Raw genomic sequence first — 18,544 nt, forward strand, 5'->3', positions numbered from 1 at the left:
TGAATCAGGCCCAAGGCCCATCTAGTCCAGCATCCCATTTCACACAGTGACCCACCAGATACCTCTAGGAGCCTACAGGCAGGAGTTGAGGGCACACTCTCTCTCCTGCTGTTACTCCCCCACAACTGGTACTCAGAGGCATCCTGCCTTTGAGGCTGGAGGTGGCCTGTAGCCCTCCGACTAGTAGCCGTTGACTACTAGTAGCCGTTGACTACTAGTCTAGTAGCCGTTGACTACTAGTCTCATGGAGGAGACTAGTAGTCTCCTCCATGACGACTAGTAGCCGACGACTAGTCTCCATGACGACTAGTAGCTGTTGACGACTAGTAGCCGTTGACTACTAGTCTCATGGAGGAGACTAGCAGTCTCCTCCATGAAGTTATCCAAACCCTTCTTAAAGCCATCCAGGTTGTTGGCTGTCACCACATCTTGTGGCAAAGAATTCCACCAGTTGTTCATGATGATGATGATGATGATTTACATTTTATATCCTGCTCTTCCTCCAAATAGCCCAGAGGGGTGTACTACATACTTAGGTTTCTCCTCACAACAACTTTGTGAAGTAGGTTAGGCTAAGAGAGAAATGACTGGCCCAGAGTCATCCAGCAAGTATCATGGTTGAATGGGGATTTGAACTCGGGTCTCCCCGGCCCTAGTGCAGCACTCTATTATTATTATTTATTTTATTTTTTATTTATTTGATTTATATACCGCCCTTCCAAAATGGCTCTAACCACTATGCATTGTGTGAAATAGTACTTCCGTTTTGTTGGTCCTAAATTTCTTAGCCATCAATTTCATGGGCTGAACCCTGGTTCTAGTGTTGTGTGAGAGGGAGAGAATCCTCTCTCCGTCTACTTTCTCCACACCATGCATGATTTTATAGACCTCTATCATGTCTCCCCACAGTTGTCTTTTTTCTAAACTAAAAAGCCCCAGGTGTTGCAGGCTTGCCTCATAAGACCAACCAATGGTCCTGTGTATTTTGTCCCAAGCATAAATAGGAGTGATGCAATGTAGCAAAACTTTATGCATTGATTGACAGAATTGTTTGGTTGATGCAGATCCAACATTACTCCATTTGCAATACAGATGGCTTTCAGTTTTGCAAGGATAAGAGACTAGACATTCTAGTAGTGTTCTCAAGAATCAAACATCACATACTTTTTTTTTACCATCTCAGAAGCAATTTTTACAAGGTTGCAGGTCTGTTTCCTATTACTATTAATTTGAAGAGGGACATACTGTGTGAGAACTTCTAGAAAAGTGCTTAAGATGTGTTAACAGACAACCAGATTATCCCCAGCTCCTCCTATCATCATATAAATGGGTGAGGTATCTACTGTGAACTAAGTGATCTTCTTGTAAAAAGCTGGCAGGGCAATGAAGAGAGGCTGCTGATCCATTCAAGAAGCTCTCTCCTTGCTGCTGCTACTGCCACTGCTAACCTGCAAGTTCAAGTCATGGGAAGCCCAGAAGGTGAGGAATCCCAACAAGGGAGAAAAGGGTGGTGCCAGCATCAGGGGGCAGGGCCAGTGGGTGGGTGGGTGGAAATACACAGGTGGGCAGCAAGGAGATGGGGTGGTGGCAATGGCAGGCAGCTGAGGAGACACTAACATTGCACTCATCATAGATTTGCCACTCCACAAACCCCGCTGACTTGACAGAGGCTAGATTTAGCACAGAGGTTCTCACCTCCAAGTTTGATCTCCCAGCCTAGTGACAAGTTGAAAGGTAGGCATTTTATTCCCGCTTTACATTTGTTTCATGTAGTTACATAGGCTTATACTGCAACAGTGTTTATAAAGCAAACCCCATGTTTCTAAAAGAACATTCTGAGGTCATGAACACAACATCTTACCTGCCTGCCTTCCTGCACATGAGCAAACAGATCTCCAAGGCTCCGCTGCTTGAGCAACACACAAGCTGCACTGTAGCGAGCAGGAGAGCAGGGAGCTAGAGGAGGAAGTCCTCCGGCATTCCTCAATGCACCACACCAGGAGAGCAATGCATTGAGGGATCCTCCCTCAGCTGGGTGCTCTTGACACCCGGTTCTGGTGTGCACAGGGTGCACCAGAGTTCAGAGCTGGGAAGCGCTGGGATCAGGAGCAATCCTGGTGCTCCACACAAGCGGCCTGGGAAAGGTTGCTTGTGAGAATAGCCTTACTATTATTTAAAACATTTATTTCCTAATATGGAGCAAGGACTCATGAGAGGACACTAGATACCTTATGACAGACCACTGAACTTACAAGAACAGGTGTTTGTGGATAATGAAAAAGGAATAGCTAATGAAATGATGCGTGGATGGGAGACTGGAGCAAGGCTCTAATGAAAGTCCCTTGGTGGGTTTTCTGTGATGAAAAACAGGGGGGCTCAGTATTCCATACAGAAATCAAATTGAAATGTTAGTGGGGGAGAAAGAACACAAACAATCAATTTCATCTGCTAAACACCTCAAGAAATATTTGACCTGCTGAAATAAAAATAATTTAAAATCAAAGTAAAAACAAACAAACTGAAAGCAGAATAAATCTATAAATAAATTGCAGGTATTAAAATGGATAATGCTACTGAGCACACATGAAGCTGGTAATTATATTACCTTTATGAGATATGGTGTGGAGATACACACTCTAATTTGTTGTACCAATAGAATAGAATCAGTTCAGTGCATACAACATATAATCTTTTTTTTTTTAAGACAGAAAGTTAAGCAGGGCAATCTCTAGGCTCATAATTCAATCAATAAAAACCTAACACCACAACTTGTGTTTTTCCAGTTCAGGTACTGAGCTTAGAAGGAAAAGAGAATACATAGCTCTATAAAAAGAGGGTTTTCATATATGAGAAGAGAGGGTCTGATAAATATTATAAATGCTTCTCTGAAGGAGAGCAGGATGCCTCCTTGTCTTAAGGAGGCTATTATCAGTCTGTTCTTGAAGAAACCTGTATTGGATGCCTTGGATTAAGCTAATTACAGACCTGTTTCCAGTCTTCCAGTGTTGGGCAAGATGTTTAAGCAAATGGTGGCCTCTCAATGCCAAGGAGTTTTGGATGATACAGATTATCTAGACCCATTTCAAACCAGCTTTTGCGTGGGCTATGGGGTTGAGACTGCCTTGGTTGGCCTGATCAGTAGTCACCACCAGATGAACTGGTGACACACCAAGACATATCTCCCCACCAATGATCTTTATGAGTGGTGGTGATCTTGTAGAGAAAGGTGCTCTCTCCGGTAACCTGGACCTAAGCCATTAAGGACTTTAAGGGTAATAACCAGCACTTTGTACTTTGCCTAGGAACATATCGGCAGCCAGTACAACTGTTTAAGTACAGCCCTAAAGTAATCTCTCTGGGATACTCCTGAGACCAATCTGCTCTGCCACATTTTGAACTAACCGAAGTCCCTAACAGCTTGTGCATGGGCTGGCAGGGCAGGGATCAGTTTTTTTAAGGTGCCGGTAAGGAGCTCCTTACCTACTTGTTCCGCCCTGCTGAACACTGAAGTTCTGCACCACAAACAAACTGAGTCACTCCAATGCCAACTCTGCAACCAGTTCCATCAGCTCAGTTAGGGACTCTGCTGGGCAGCAGGGTGATCAGTACACTAACAGAGGTCCCAGTCTAAGACTTAGGTACACACATTCAGTATAGGCCAATTCCCTGACAGGGATCGTGGTAAGGGATAAGGTATTCTTATAACTACAGCCACCCCACCTCCCTGCCCATATCTTCTCACCTGCTCCACCATGGAGTAACCCACTGGGATAAGCGGCATAACTCACTGGTATGGACCAGATGCTAGCCTCTCCCAACCAGGTCTCTGTGAAACATACCAGGTCGGCTCCTTCATCCATAGTCATGGATGATCTCAAACTTATTTTGAACCGACCTGGCATTACAGAGTAATAAGCGTTGTTGTAATAAGGTGCATTGTTGGCACTGCTCTCCAAGGTCAAAGAGGTGGAAGGGGAAACAGAATTCCCTTCCCCTGTAACAGCCTGCTGACCTACCAATGCCATATCTTTGTCGATTCTCCACCACAGGAATAGCTGCCCCAGAGTCATCCCCCACCTCCCCATCTCTGGACAACCCAAGACACTTACCTGTTCCAGGCTCAACCAATTACTAGGTAACAACAGTCTAGTGAGCAGGAGTCTTTCTTTTAGGAGTCCAAAACAATGTTGGCCCCAGCCCTCAGTCCCATGCTAAAGGCCACCATCAAAGGCCGGCCCCCTTTGGTGGCCACCTGTAGGCCACCTGTGCTGGTGGCTGCACCTCCAGTGCTGCTCACCTTTATAAGCATCAGTAGTTCAAAAGCCCAACAGTTGTAGTTCTCACCCACCCAATCTTGCCCAGGTGCAAGATTATCAATTAAAGTGAGAAGTCCCAGTTCCAGTTCAGAAAAGGGGGTTGGCAAGCCAGATGAAACAAACTCCTTACCCCACAACGTGTGTGTGCGTGTGCGTGCGCTATCTTTACACCTCCGTTGCAACTTACGACCACAACCTCTGCTTCTGCTTTTAATAAATAGCACACATTCCTTTCTATAGTAGGGATGTGCAAAACGTTTCAGATACAAAACATTTTGTCCCCAAAAAAGCCTGTTTTGGGTGTTTTGTAGACAAAACAAAACACCCATTATCCAGATCCAAAAGTTTTGTATACAAAACAAAACATCCCTCTTTCGGCTACAAAACGTTTTGTTGTTTCGGACCTCCATTTTGTGGTGAACTCTGAGTCAGTCTCCATTTTGTGTTTGACATCTCTTTGAATTCCCCACCCTTCCAGCCTTCTGATTAGCGACCTAAATCATGGGCTGACCTGCTGACAATTCCCTCCTTGTTCCCCATTGGCTCTTTTGCTTCTTCCCACTCTTTACTGACCCCACATTGGCCAGGGGAAGGGTTGCTAACCCATGGGGTGCTGGGTTCTGCTATTTCTGTGGTGTTCTGGGTGTAGATTTTCTGGTAGCATATGAGAGTGGATTCTTGTTTTTCACTGAAAATCTCATATGCTACCAGAGAATCTACAATGAACACCTCAGAAACAACAAAACCCAGTACCCCACAGGCTTGTGGGTATGGGGGTGGTTGACACCCTATGTACACTACACAACCACTCTCCCCCCCAAGTGGAATAATGGGGCTGCTGAAACCTCCATTATTCTCCATGGGAGAAATCTTAAAAACACATAAAGTTCAACAAATCACAAAAGATCAGCCCTTTGCCCAATTCCTTTGAAATAATTCTGGAAGTTTCCTTGCCCCCATTGGGCACTACCACCCACCACACTCTGCTCTGGGTTATCCCTTTCCCCTTGATTTGAAGCGATACATTTGCTGCAATCCCCATTATTCCCTATGGGAAAATTCTTAAAGATGTGTAAACTTTTTTAAAAATCACCAAAAAATCAGCCCTTTGCCTAATTCCTTTGAAATTTGGGTGGTAGCTTCCACCCATTGGACACTACCACCACCACCCACTCTTTTTGCCCTGGGACCCTTTTTAAAAATCCAAATCGATTCGGATTTGGATTTGGAAAATTTGGCTACAAAACAAAACAGGGCTGATTCAGATTCAGAAAATTTGGGTACAAAACAAAATGGGGATGTTTTGATTCGGATACAAATTGAAACAAGAAAATTCCAAAATGCACATCCCTATTCTATAGTCCCATGAACACTACCAGACCATCTTTTCTCTTTTCTACAGACATTGCACTGTCAACATTCTGTTGCTTACTTCTTCCCTCTGAGAAGTTTCAAATGTTCATTAATATTCTGTGACATCCCCCAACCTTAGGCTGGATATCTCATTTATATTCCCAAGAGTATGAACTTTTATTTCTGTTATTTCACCTCATTAGTTCATCTTCCAAAACATCCCAATGTTTTTCTATATCAGCAATGCTTAGCCAGTATCATCAGCACATTTTATTAATCAATTTTTACTTCCCTTCCCATGTTGACTAAGAAAAAAGATGGAATAAAAGGAGCCTTAATACTGGTCCTCTTAAAAATACTGGTTACTTCTGTCTTCTTTAGAATTGTGTATTTTAACTAATTCTTTTGTCTCTTCTTTTTTAATCCGTCATTACGATATCTGTGTTGACATCCGTCTTTTCCAGTTTAATAGAATATGCATGAATAGGTCCATTTGTATTTCTCTGCACATCAAAGACTTGCTTACCAAACAAGCTAATCAATTTATCAGACCATTTTAATTAGTAAGATGAATGTGACTAGTCTGGCTGTGCACTTGCTTTATCAATTAAGTGACATTAGTGGCAAGGTAACATGACAGTGATAGTGAAATTAGAACATCAACCAGCTACACCTAATGAAGTCTAAAGTAGAGTCCTTGCTACTGCCCATTCCAATTGAAGATTAAACTTTTAACTTGCACAGAACTGAAAAAAATACAAGTGGATTGTGACATTCATGAAAACATTAATGACGGAAAGATGGATGGGACTTCAGGAACATAGCAGAAATTAAGATGTCACTGCATTCATGATATATTAAAAGAATGCAGCCTTCAAATTTGCGTGTTTGCAGTGTTCATGAGAATGGATTTGCATACTAACTTGTTCTATTAATTAAAGTGTTGTTATTTTTATATGATAACAGAATTTGAGAGAGATCATTTGCTGGAAATTAGGTATTGGAAGATGATGCAATGCAGTGCCTTATTGTGAGGACAAAGTTTACTGAATGTTTTCACTGTTACTAGCCTTCCAGAGGAGAAGGCTAAATACCAGAAACTTGGCCTGATTTCAGTGCTTCAGCTTCCAAATAAGAAGCTGCTGTGAAGAACTTCTAGGACATCAGGGAATGCTCATGAATATCCTAATTTCTCAGAGTAATATCTCACTCAAGGAAAGCTGATAAAGAGAGTGGAGCTCTCCTCATGATCAGTGAGAAGAGGTCCATGGAGGTCTGTGAGAAGAGTGGGTTTTACTCACCCTCCCTGTAGATGACCGAGCTCTCTTCCCTAGGCGGGCGGATTGCTCCGGCGGTCAAGGTGCTGGGACACATGGCTGTGCATTGCCCCACCCCCTTGAGCTCTGATAATGCACCGTGTGAGTGTGCGGTGCATTATGGGGATCCTTGAGTGTGCCAGCCACAGCTGCAAACAGCCTGCTGCTGACACACAATTACATAAATGAAGTTAAGGGAGCTTGCTCCCTTAACCTCATTTAAGAAGGTGGCTACTTAGACAGGTTTGCCACAGTGTAGCCGCCAGGATCAGGCCTGATCCTGGCAGTTCATATGAGTGTGCAAAACCAGGCTGGGCTCCCTTAGCCCAGTTTTGCATGCTGATGTGAATAGCCTCTGTATTTAAAATTCTTTAACAGATTTCCAGAAGTAAGAAAGACTTCTTCTTTGTTGATCATTAGTTAAAATGTCTGTCATTCCTACATTGTTGTCCTTGTTTCAGAATTTGCTAATAGAAGTGGAAGATAAGCTATTAAATATTGGCAGAAACAGATTCAGCTGAAATGGGAATAGGCAAAGCATTTCAACAGAAATTTTTATTAAGCAAAAAGGCTTTCCTGAGTTTGATTTGTTATTATTATGCAGCCCAAATACAGGCATTGTTATGGTGGGCTAGACAGAAATGGAGGAGGTATAAGCAATTGGATGTTACTGTACTCTAGCACTTGACACTCACACTATCTAGCTCTATTCAGACATTTTTTAAAACGAGGATGGTATACTTGCATTCACTGTCCAGAGCACATCTGGAAGTCCTGTCCCTAGCATTGATATGCCAGCACTGAGATGTCCTTAACTTCTTACCTCCATGGTCTGAAGTTCCATATTCCTTTCCAATTGGAATGTTTAGATCATAAACAAAACAACAGTCTTTTTATTAAGATTATTATATGCTATCTCATTTGTCTCACATAACAAGATAACATTAATATTTATTTATTTATTTATTTATGAATGAATGAATGACAAAAGTACCAGGATAGAAATCAGTTGCCAGATAAATGCATAACTATAGGGGTCTCTTGGATAAAATGTTATCACTCTCTTGTATGTTTGTGAAGCCCATGAACAAAAAAAAAGGGTAAAAAATGAATGAAAAATAATAAATAATGAAAGAATGAATAACCAGCTCTCAACACATGTAAAGATAATCAAACACATCTTAGGACACATATGAAAATACAGCATATAAAAATACAATAACAAAATACCAAGTAAAATTTTGGAATACAAAGAGAAAATGAGAAACCAGTATATGCAGGTATCCAAAAGTAGAACAGCATTTCTTATACAATCAAATGTCTCCAAGCATGTTAAAGCCTCAGGGTTCACCTAGCTAATGAGAGCTTATCCCAGGTTATAAGAGAAAGGAGAGAATTAACCTGGGAGGTGATTCAGCTGTTCTCAAAAACTTCAAACTACACTTAAAGGAGTAGCCTATCATAAATGCTAACCTCAGGCTATGTCCCTTGAAAAGTACAGCTGAAAAGGTAATTGTTAACTGCATATCATCCTTGCACTAATGACAACCTAATAAACAAAGTGAAAGAACGTACCACGACATAGAGAAGCCAAAAGGAACTGAATATGTACACGTATAAGAAACCGAAAGAGAGACACACCAACCCAAACCATATGTATAATACTACCACAAGCAAGGAGCTAAATGACTGACGAGCTGTAACAAAGCAGAAAAAAAAGGGGGGGGGAGGGACCGCAGATAATCAACATACGAAAAGGATCCAAAAGGTAAAAAACCTAATAACAAAGATACTGTAGGAAACAGGACAAATCATTAGCAGAATTCAGACCATGAGGTGCAACAGTTGAATAATAATGAATTAAAAACGCTTCTTTCTGAAGAAGGGTCCGACGTACATCTGTTAAGGCAAAGGAAGATCCACAGTACTTATACAGAATGAAAAAACTGAATATTATCAGCAGAATGCTGTTTATCCATATAATGCATCACAAGGGGAGCCTCTACCACCTTATGCAAAATGGTGGCCATTGCTCGGTATGCTCATTAGCTGTTCCTACGAAGTCTGTACATTATCCTTTTACTCACAAGTCACTTTCGCTCCGTTTTTTTGCCAGTTGTAGTTCTAAAGCCATTGTTTATGTGAGTCAATGCCCATGCAATCTCTGGTATACTGGTAAATCAGAAAGAAGTGCCGAAGTCCGGATCGCCAAACACCGTTTGCGTATTTTGCATAAGGTGGTGGAGGCTCCCCTTGTGATGCATTATATTGATAAACAACATTCTGCTGATGATATTCGGTTTTTCATTCTGTATTCATTATTATGGTTATTCATTCTTTCATTATTTATTATTTTTCATTCATTTTTACCCTTGTTTTTTTGTTTACAGGTCTTGCATTTTCTTCCATCTCCTATTCCATGGACCCCAGTTTTTTTCCTTGTTTGTGAAGCCAGCAGTGTTCTAATGGGACATTAAAACTGGCAAGCTGTGATCCAAGAGTTGGAGAGCACAATGGCCCCCCTGACAATTACTGCCATATACAATTACTCAGCTTCAGAGATTTTGGAATGGCAAGCAGCCATTTCAAAATATTTAAATGGTGGAGAAGCAATAACAAGGCCCCTAACCTTACATATACCACTTATCGCTGCTTCTCTTTTTCTAGTTGTTCCTTCCCTTGTTGTTTAGTATAGTACTCTTTGGGATAAGAACATTACCCCATGATTTTAAAAAAGCAAAGTCATATTCAGTACCAACCTCGTAAGCAACTTGTCCAGAGAGCTTAACTAATGAGTTTTATATTAGCTTACCTGTTCCTTAGTGCTTACATTAGCCAGCTTCAGGAGTTTTATATAATAACTAGCTGGGCTGGGCACAGAACACCTGCACCTCTAGTTCTCTGCCCACCACCCCCATTTTCTTTCCTTGCCTGCCTGCCGCTGCCATTTTCTTTTCCTGCCTGCCCGCCGCCACCATTTTCTTCCCTGCCTGGTACCATTTTCTTTCCTCTCCCACCTGCCACTGTGGTTTTCTATCCCCGCCTGCCCACCACCACCATTTTCTTCCCTGCGCGCCTGCCACAATTTTCTCCCTCCGCCCTCCATCTTTCCTGCCTTGCCTGCAAGCCTGTTCACTGGCACCATCACTTTCCTCTCCCCCTACCGGCAGCTCGCTCATGAACTCTTGCAAGAGCCGCCAGGCATGGGATTAGCGATGGGTACACCATATATATATATATATATATATATAGAGAGAGAGAGAGAGAGAGAGAGAGAGAGAGAGAGAGAGAGAGAGAGAGAGGGAGAGAGAGAGAGAGAGAGAGAGAGAGAGAGAACTAAAGGACTAGCTCCTTCTAAAAATAGCTTATATGGTTAAAAAAACAAGGCAACAAAGATGGTGATGTGAGTTTGGCAGGTATCACGTGCAATTTATGAAGAATTAGAAACATTAACATGTTCTAGGTTCTAGCATTTACCTACAACAGATAATCTGCAAGGCAATCTATGCAAATCAAACCAAATACACTGGCTGGTTTGTTTACACTCTTCTTTTCAGTCAAGATTGGTTTCTAAAATGCTCTTCTTTTCAGTCAAGATTGGTTACTAAAATAAAATCTAAAATACAAATATTAGAGATATAGGGGTGTCTGTATGGTGGTCTCTTATGGCGCATGTCGGTTGATAAAATAATTCTGATTCCAGGCTCATACCTCCAGAGGGAGAGAGAAGCGGGAGCTATAGGTTGAATCAGAGGCTGGCTGATGATCAAAGTGTCCAGAAGCAGCCCTGCTGGCAATCTGTAGGCTCATTCATAAAGGTTAATAATTCACATGAATTATTAAAATTATTATTAAGATCTACCATATACAGGTGAACCTCACCATTTGTGGATACAACACCTGCTATTTCACATATCCGCAATCGAGTAATGGACACATGACCTTGGTATACATCAAAAAAGAAAGAAAGAAAAGAAAGGGTTAATTCAGCATATCTGTGGGTTTAGGGTGGCCAGAAATGACTTCTGAGGTAATTTCCAGATGCCATGTTGAGGAGAGGAGCATTATGTGGTCCATTTGCTTAATTTTAAAAAACAATATTTGTGGGGGAAAGCTGGATTTGGGACCAGGTTTGGGGGGGGGGGCATTGATGGACACCTGGAGACCCATGGAGCACAGTAGGGAACTATATTTGCAGTTTTCCAGGCACCTTCTCATGCCTTCAAGAACCTTTGCCTCACTGACTCAGTATCTGTGTTTCCATTATCCACAATTGTAGCAGAGAATGGAACCCCCACAGATATAGGGATTCACCTGTATGGTCACCTTACAATAAAATGAATAATGTTTTAAGCTTAAATCCTACAAATTTCAAACTATGCTTTTAATTCCTTTTTGCAAACACATTCATGAAAATACATTTAATTTCCCTAGAAGTGTAGTCTCTGCAAAATGACTTTGCCCAGTCAGCAATGGACCTCACCTACTATTTTGTCTATATTCTTCCAGTATCATGTGAATCAGCCACCTGCTCTACATGTGTCAATTTCCATAACATACCATCATTCCTGAACTTCTGTTCCTTCTCTCCCAATTAGTGACCTGCTGTCACACTCAATATATGCCTTGTGACCTTCACAACCATGCCTAGCTTGGCCACTATTCAAGAGTTCCAATGGGATGATTTCTTCTTTCAGGGATGGAGCTACCATTGGGCGAACAGGTTCAAAGAACCCGGGCCACCGCCTCCAGGAGCCGTGCCTCACAGGCCCAGACATGGCACCCGCATCTGATGTCAGACGCGTGGAGTGATATTTCCATCCCAAACAGAGCCATGCAGCCCCATTTGGAATGGAGATTGGCCCACGGTGCATTGAGCAGCATGGGCTGGAGCGACTCTCCCTGCTTTCAAAGGCAGGGAGAGCCATTCCGGCCTTGCTGCTAACGCAGCAGGGCTGATCTCCTCCCAAATGGAGCCATGTGGCCCCATTTGGGAGGGATAACAGCCCACAGCATGGTTGGAATGGCTCCCCTTCCCTTTAAAGGCAGGGAGAGTTGCTCTGGCCCATGCTGCCCAATGCAGCATGGGCTGATCTCCCTTCCAAATGGGGCCGTGTGGCCCCATTTGGGAGGGAGACCATGCCCCCACGCTTGATGTCAAACATGGGGGTGTGGCTAGCCAGCCCCTGCATCTGATGTCAGATGCCAGGGTGGGGCCAGGTGGCCATGGCAGCAGCAAAACATGGGCTGCTGCCAGTCTCCCTCCACTCCTGTCTTATCTGCTATCCTTTATTGTGTGTGACTTTGCTTGCTTGCTTTCATCCATAGGCAAAACTGGGGGGGGGGCAGCTAGGGCACGTGCCCTAGGCACTACTGGGGGGACAGTGCTATGCTGCCCCCCACCCCCTCCCCAGATTTTAAAAAAAACAATTAAAAATTGTTTTTACCTGTAGCCGCTTTGGGGGATTCCTAAGGGCTGCCGGGGGGGGGGGGGGGTCTGCAAAGGTTCCCCCTCTCCCCACCAGCCTCTTAGATCACTGCCGCAGCCTGTCTCGTGCTTATGTTTAGGCCTGTTTGGGCCTACAAAGATCAGTGTAGTGGCCATTTTGGAGGTCACCACACATGCTCAGAAGGCTTCTGTGAGGCCTGGCAAGGCATAGGACCTTATAGGGACCATTTGAGCATGTGCGGCAGCCATTTTTTTAATTTAAAGAAAGGCTGCTGAAAACAAAAATGGCCACCACAAATGCTCAAATGGCCTCTGCAAGACCAAAGTCTAGATTTTTCCCTGATCTAGGGAGTCAGAAGAATGCAAAGTTCTTGGCAAGGGACCCGAGTATTTAAAAAACAGATATAAATGGCACAAAAGTAAGTGGACAAAACATCCCTTAAAAAGGCAATGTTGGTTTAATACCTTGTAAGCTGGAAAAACTGAAGGGGGGGGAGAGGCAAGAAATAAAATAGAAATATTCACTCACATACTGTTTAATTCTCTATACAGAGCTCTGTCTTTATCTGCATATTGTCAACCAATCTGATTATAAGGTTTGTGGGATTTCAAACTTGGAAAGTGTCTGCCTTTAACTTGTATGGTGCTTAAAAAACAAAAAACAAAAACTGAATATCACATTGTTTTGCTGTTCTGTGGCTAGTTGCAACTTCCACCTTCTTCCTGATCATGCTGCTGGATCCAAGCCTATTGTAAGCTGCTGGATAATTTCAGATTGTTTGTGGCCCCTAGGATTTCCCATTGCAACCATCTCCCTTTACAGCAAAAGCTGTTTGGACAGAAAAAAAACCCATCCCTGAATTTCTTGGAGGCAGCAACCTGTAGTGAGGTGTGCTGAGGTGGCAGAGCATTTGCTAAAGAGAGCCTTTCATTGCTTAGCTCTATGGAGGCATGCCGAGCACATGGATGTGCTGCGTTTCTTTGGGAAGGCGACTGGCACATATGTGCCACATGTGTGGTTGTGTGTGTGTGTGTATGCATGTGTGTGTGTATGCATGTGTGTGTTGCTTACAACCTGTTTCTCCTGAAAGTGTCTGAACCTGGATTTTTGAGCTGATATTATGGTAAAGTTATCTGAAAGATGGGTGTCAGACGTTTGGACAGGGGCGCAATTTCAGTGCTTTCCCTAGGCATTATTTTCCCTAGGTACGCCTCTGCTTTCATCATCAGGAGCTATTTGCTCCACAGACACCTTTCTGTGGCACTCTGTCTCTTCTTGAGGCAGATTAATATGAATGTAGCACAGAACAATTCTGAACTCATGACATTTTGGTTATGGCTATGAATCTAAGATTATTTATATGTGTAAAATTTACTTATAATTTTGAAACTAGAATTTATGTAAGGGCCAGGTTTGTTTTTCATGAGTGCTCATGTGCTTATGTATTTTTTGCTCTTTCCCAAGTAAAACAGGCATGATGAAACATAAAATTAAAGGTTTAAAATCCCCTGAGAACATTGTTCATTGAAACTTTCTCAGCAGCAGGAAATGTGGGCTAACACTGCAAGTGTTTAACATCCACATCTGCATGTAATTTATCCAAGTAAATTACAGGTAACTTATCTCCTGGAAGTTATAAAAATTGCATGAATGAGTTAATAAGCGTGACCAGAATAAATGAATATTAAGTAATGTACACTACAGACAGTTCATCTCTAAGCTAGTATTGCATGGCTCAGATGTGCAGAGAAACAGAGCTGACGGCTGTGTGGATTCAGCCATATAAAGAGAGCAACCAACTTCTAGAAATAGTCAATATCTGTACTTTAAACCAATGCTGTTGAGCAGGAGAAAACCAATATCGCCGTTCCATTTGTGGAAAGATTCCCGCCCCCCCTCACCCCAATAGACTGTAATTCAATGATATTATACTCAAGTCTGCTTTGTACCACACTACAATATATTCCAAACTTGCATTTTCAATCAGTTATAGAAGAACACATAGCGTGATACATGTTTGTTTCCTGCCTCAGGACAATGCAGGCAGACTAAGTAAGGACATTCTGCATTGGTGGAGGCTAGTCAAGGACAGGAAGGAAGTGAGGCTGCCAATATCCCATTACATAGCATGTTATGGGATTTTTGGCCTACAAATGGCCTGTTTTTTTCAGATGGAAGTAAACAGCTGAAAGGTCTTCTGGATCTAGCTTCATTGGTAGAGATAGAATTGTGTTACCAAGGGAGCCAGCGTGGTGTAGTGGTTAGAGTGCTGGACTAGGACCGGGGAGACCTGAGTTCAAATCCCCATTCAGCCATGAAACTAGCTGGGTGACTCTGGGCCAGTCACTTCTCTCTCAGCCTAACCTACTTCACAGGGTTGCTGTAAAAGAGAAACTCAAGTATGTAGTACACCGCTCTGGGCCCCTTGGAGGAAGATTGGGATATAAATGTAATAATAATAATAAATATCTATAACAATTGACAAGCAAGGAACAAGGCAGAAACTATGCAAGAGCTCTAAGGGGAGCTGTTGAACCAGAAAATAGCTGGTTCAACAACTGCAGGCCTTTATATCTTGAAAGGGCCCCACCCCTTCCTGACCTTCTAGGGCAGTCATCCTCCACATCCTCATCCTCCACAGGCACCCACACCGGTTCCTCCTGAGGGAGGCCTCAACAAGCCAGCCATGTACTATGCCCTCAGAGACAGAGCACAGCCCTGGTTCAGAGTTGCTTCTGTTCCCACAGGCAATGAAGGGGGCTCTAAGGAAGGGTACAGGAGTCCACTAGGAAACACCAGATCACCAGTGCTACAGGATTCCTCCAGGGGAATGGCTGGCTCTGGCAGTTCTTGGGGTTGTTGTCAGGGCCATGAGCCTAGGCCAGAGTAGCCTTCCTCTCTTCCTCCAATTTGATCTCCTCTGGGTTGGTGCCTGGGTGAACCCTGACAATATCAGTTGCCTTTTCCATTTATATTTTTGGTCCTTTAAAATCCTGCTGCAATTTGCACCATGGAAGAAATATATTTAGACTGCATCCCTAAAACTGACAAGGAAAGGCTCTGTTCTGAAAAACACAATGTTCATCCTTTCTGCAGGTATTTGCAGAATATTCATAGTAGTAGTAGTAATAGAAAGAGAGAAATCACTTCCCATTATGTTTGTGTCTGAGCAATCCAATGGGCAAGTTCTGTAATGTGGTCTTCAAGTGCTGCATTTAATTTTAATCATAGGAATGACTGGTATATACTTAAATATGTACCCCCAATCTACATTCTGCATACTTAATTGTGTGTTAATACTATATGTACATATGAAACTGTCTTATACTAAATCATTATAAGTCATTATACTAAATGATTATAAGTCATTATACTAAATCATTATAAATCAAAATACTAAATCTTACTAAATCAATGATTTATACTAAATCACTCTGTTGGTCCATTTAGGTCTGTATTATCTACAGTGACTGGCAGCAACTCTCTTGAGTTTCAGAGAAGGGTCTTTCCCAGGTCTATATGAAGATGCAAAGGATTAGATCTAGAGCACATACTTCATGCATGCAAAGTATGTGCTCTGCTAATGAACTATAGACTGTATGCATACGACTGAAATGGAATTTGGGCATACTTGGCCATATTTTTAAGAGTATTCCTTGTATATATATCCTGAAGACTAAGCAAAACTAACCATACATCTAAAGAACAGTCTAGACAACATACAATCAAAAGATAACATACAATCAACTCTTTAAAATGTAAAGAGATCTTCAGAGAATGATATATTTCTTTGGACCAGTACTGTCATGTAGTCATAGCATCTGAACACTACAGACAACAGGCATTCAGTGGGAACTGGGCCAAAATGCCTCCAGCACTTCAGGGCCCTATTCATAGGCAGCAAAATGTGGGTGCTATTGTGAAGATTTGTAAGACTGGGGGCTGCCATTTTGGGGAAGAACACACTTTGTAGCTCATTTCAGCTGATAAGGGTTATTTAGTTATTCTGAAATACCCTGTTCTGAAAGAAGTCATAAAAAATGTGGCTGCCACATAAGATGGCAGCTGCCAGTGAGGGCTTGCCATTTTCTGAGAATGCCCCTTAGAATGATTTTCTGTTATGTTAGCCACCAGCTAACATTATGCCACATTCTCATGTAATGTGGAACCACAGTTTAATGGGCCAGCAGTTCTGCAGACATTACGTCTGAATGCGGGCAAATGGGGTTTGGCACGTTGATGAACCCGAGGTTCAGATTTGGAACTCCAATCTGATCCCTCAGGTTGTAGTGAGTTTCATTACCGCAATTCATGGTTCCACACAGCTTGCAATACGTTCGAATTTAGAACTGCAGGCTACATCCCCTGGAAACTCCTCCCTCCACTCTGGCCTGATTGGCTGTACAGGCTGTCCTCCTGTCAAGAAGAAAGCCAGCTCCCCCACCTCTCTGCAGTCTCGCTGACTGTAGAGAGGGCACTCTCAATTATGTCCAAATTCAGATGGGGGCAGGGAGAGGGTGTGGAACCATGGGTCCATTGGGCCCGTGGTTCTTCATTATATGCAAATGTAGCCAATGTTACAAAATAAAATGTTAGTCATCAGCTGATTGTAGCTGAGAGGAGTCACATCCCACTCATAAAGATGAAATGTGGGGAGTCAGATTTACTCCTTCTGAACCCCTCTAAACCTGGAATGGCTTCTCAAAAATTTGGTCAAGCCCTAACTCTCATGCTCTGGCATAAGCACCAAATGCTTGGGTAGACGTGCGGCATCACATCTCAGTACATTGAACCTTTTGCAAACATCATCTTGCCAAATTGTAATAGAAATTCAGAAGATGGATTCCTCAGGTGGAAAGCTAAAGATGGAACACACATCAACCATATGTGACAGACATTACAAACACATATAAGCACCATGTGAAAATTGCCTTTTCACATGCTGTTAAGTGTAACATCTATACCAGACCTGTGACAGAATGTTTGGAACTGGCTTTTATATATATTACTGCAGGTGTGTAATACTTGCTGTTGATCTTGCATTAATTCAAAATGTGTGTGTGTGTATCAGAAGATTCTGATCACTTTTTCTAAATTGTCCAAAGGTTTTCATGACAAATAATGCAAAATAATGTCACACTGCACTAGCCACAGAAATGATGTCTCTTATCTCAGTGGATATTACATTTTGACAGGCAGGGAGATAGATCTAGGAATCAGAGATCCAGAGATACTTTAAAAAAAAATGAACAGAAAAACCAAACCTTTGAGAAAACCAGACTGAAATACATTCGTTTAACAATGTGTGCATCCTGATGCATCCATCCAGAGTTTAGTAGGAAAAAAGTAAAGATGGAAACTCAACATTCTCTGCTCTCTAAAATTAAAAGATGGAAATCCCAACAGACAGATAATACCTGCTTGAGACACAGCCCCTTCCAGTTCAAAGATGCTGCCAATAAAGCTGGGTTTTTTCTTCTGCTAATATTGGTTGTGAAACATTAATATTTATAGCTTAGCAACCAGCACAATGATAACAATTATTTATGGTGCAGGAAACACAGACAATGGAGCAAAAGAAATCCAGTTTTCCTGATCAAGAATCGCATTCACAAACACAGTCTCCAATAAGTCCGCTCAAGCTGGAGCAGAACATTTTCATTATGAAAGCCTGTATTACATTTTATCCCCCGCCCTCATGCCTTTGCTTGTAAACTCCAACAGAATAATATTGGGTGGTTATTTTCTTTTTTTATCACCTGAAATTACAATAAACAAAGCCGTATCATCTCTGATAAATACCCCTCACTGTGTATTTCCTGATGTATTGTGTCATAATGCCGTCATCACATCAGTGTTGTTCTAATTTAAAATGCATACACGAAAAAGAAATTTCTATTGCACTTGGTCTAGTATGAACAGAACTTCCTCATTTCATGAAACATCATTTTATGCAAATGAAATGAAAAACTAATTATGCTCTCAACCCAGAAATGCAAACAATTATTAAGACAAACAATAATTGTATTGGTCTGTCAGCTATCCTAATATTACTCTGAAACTTGTGTCCCTCAAATGAATAATTACCTACACAATAATTAAATGTTGC

The sequence above is a fragment of the Hemicordylus capensis genome, chromosome 2 (genome assembly GCF_027244095.1).
Source record: "Hemicordylus capensis ecotype Gifberg chromosome 2, rHemCap1.1.pri, whole genome shotgun sequence".
Lineage (NCBI taxonomy): Eukaryota > Metazoa > Chordata > Lepidosauria > Squamata > Cordylidae > Hemicordylus > Hemicordylus capensis.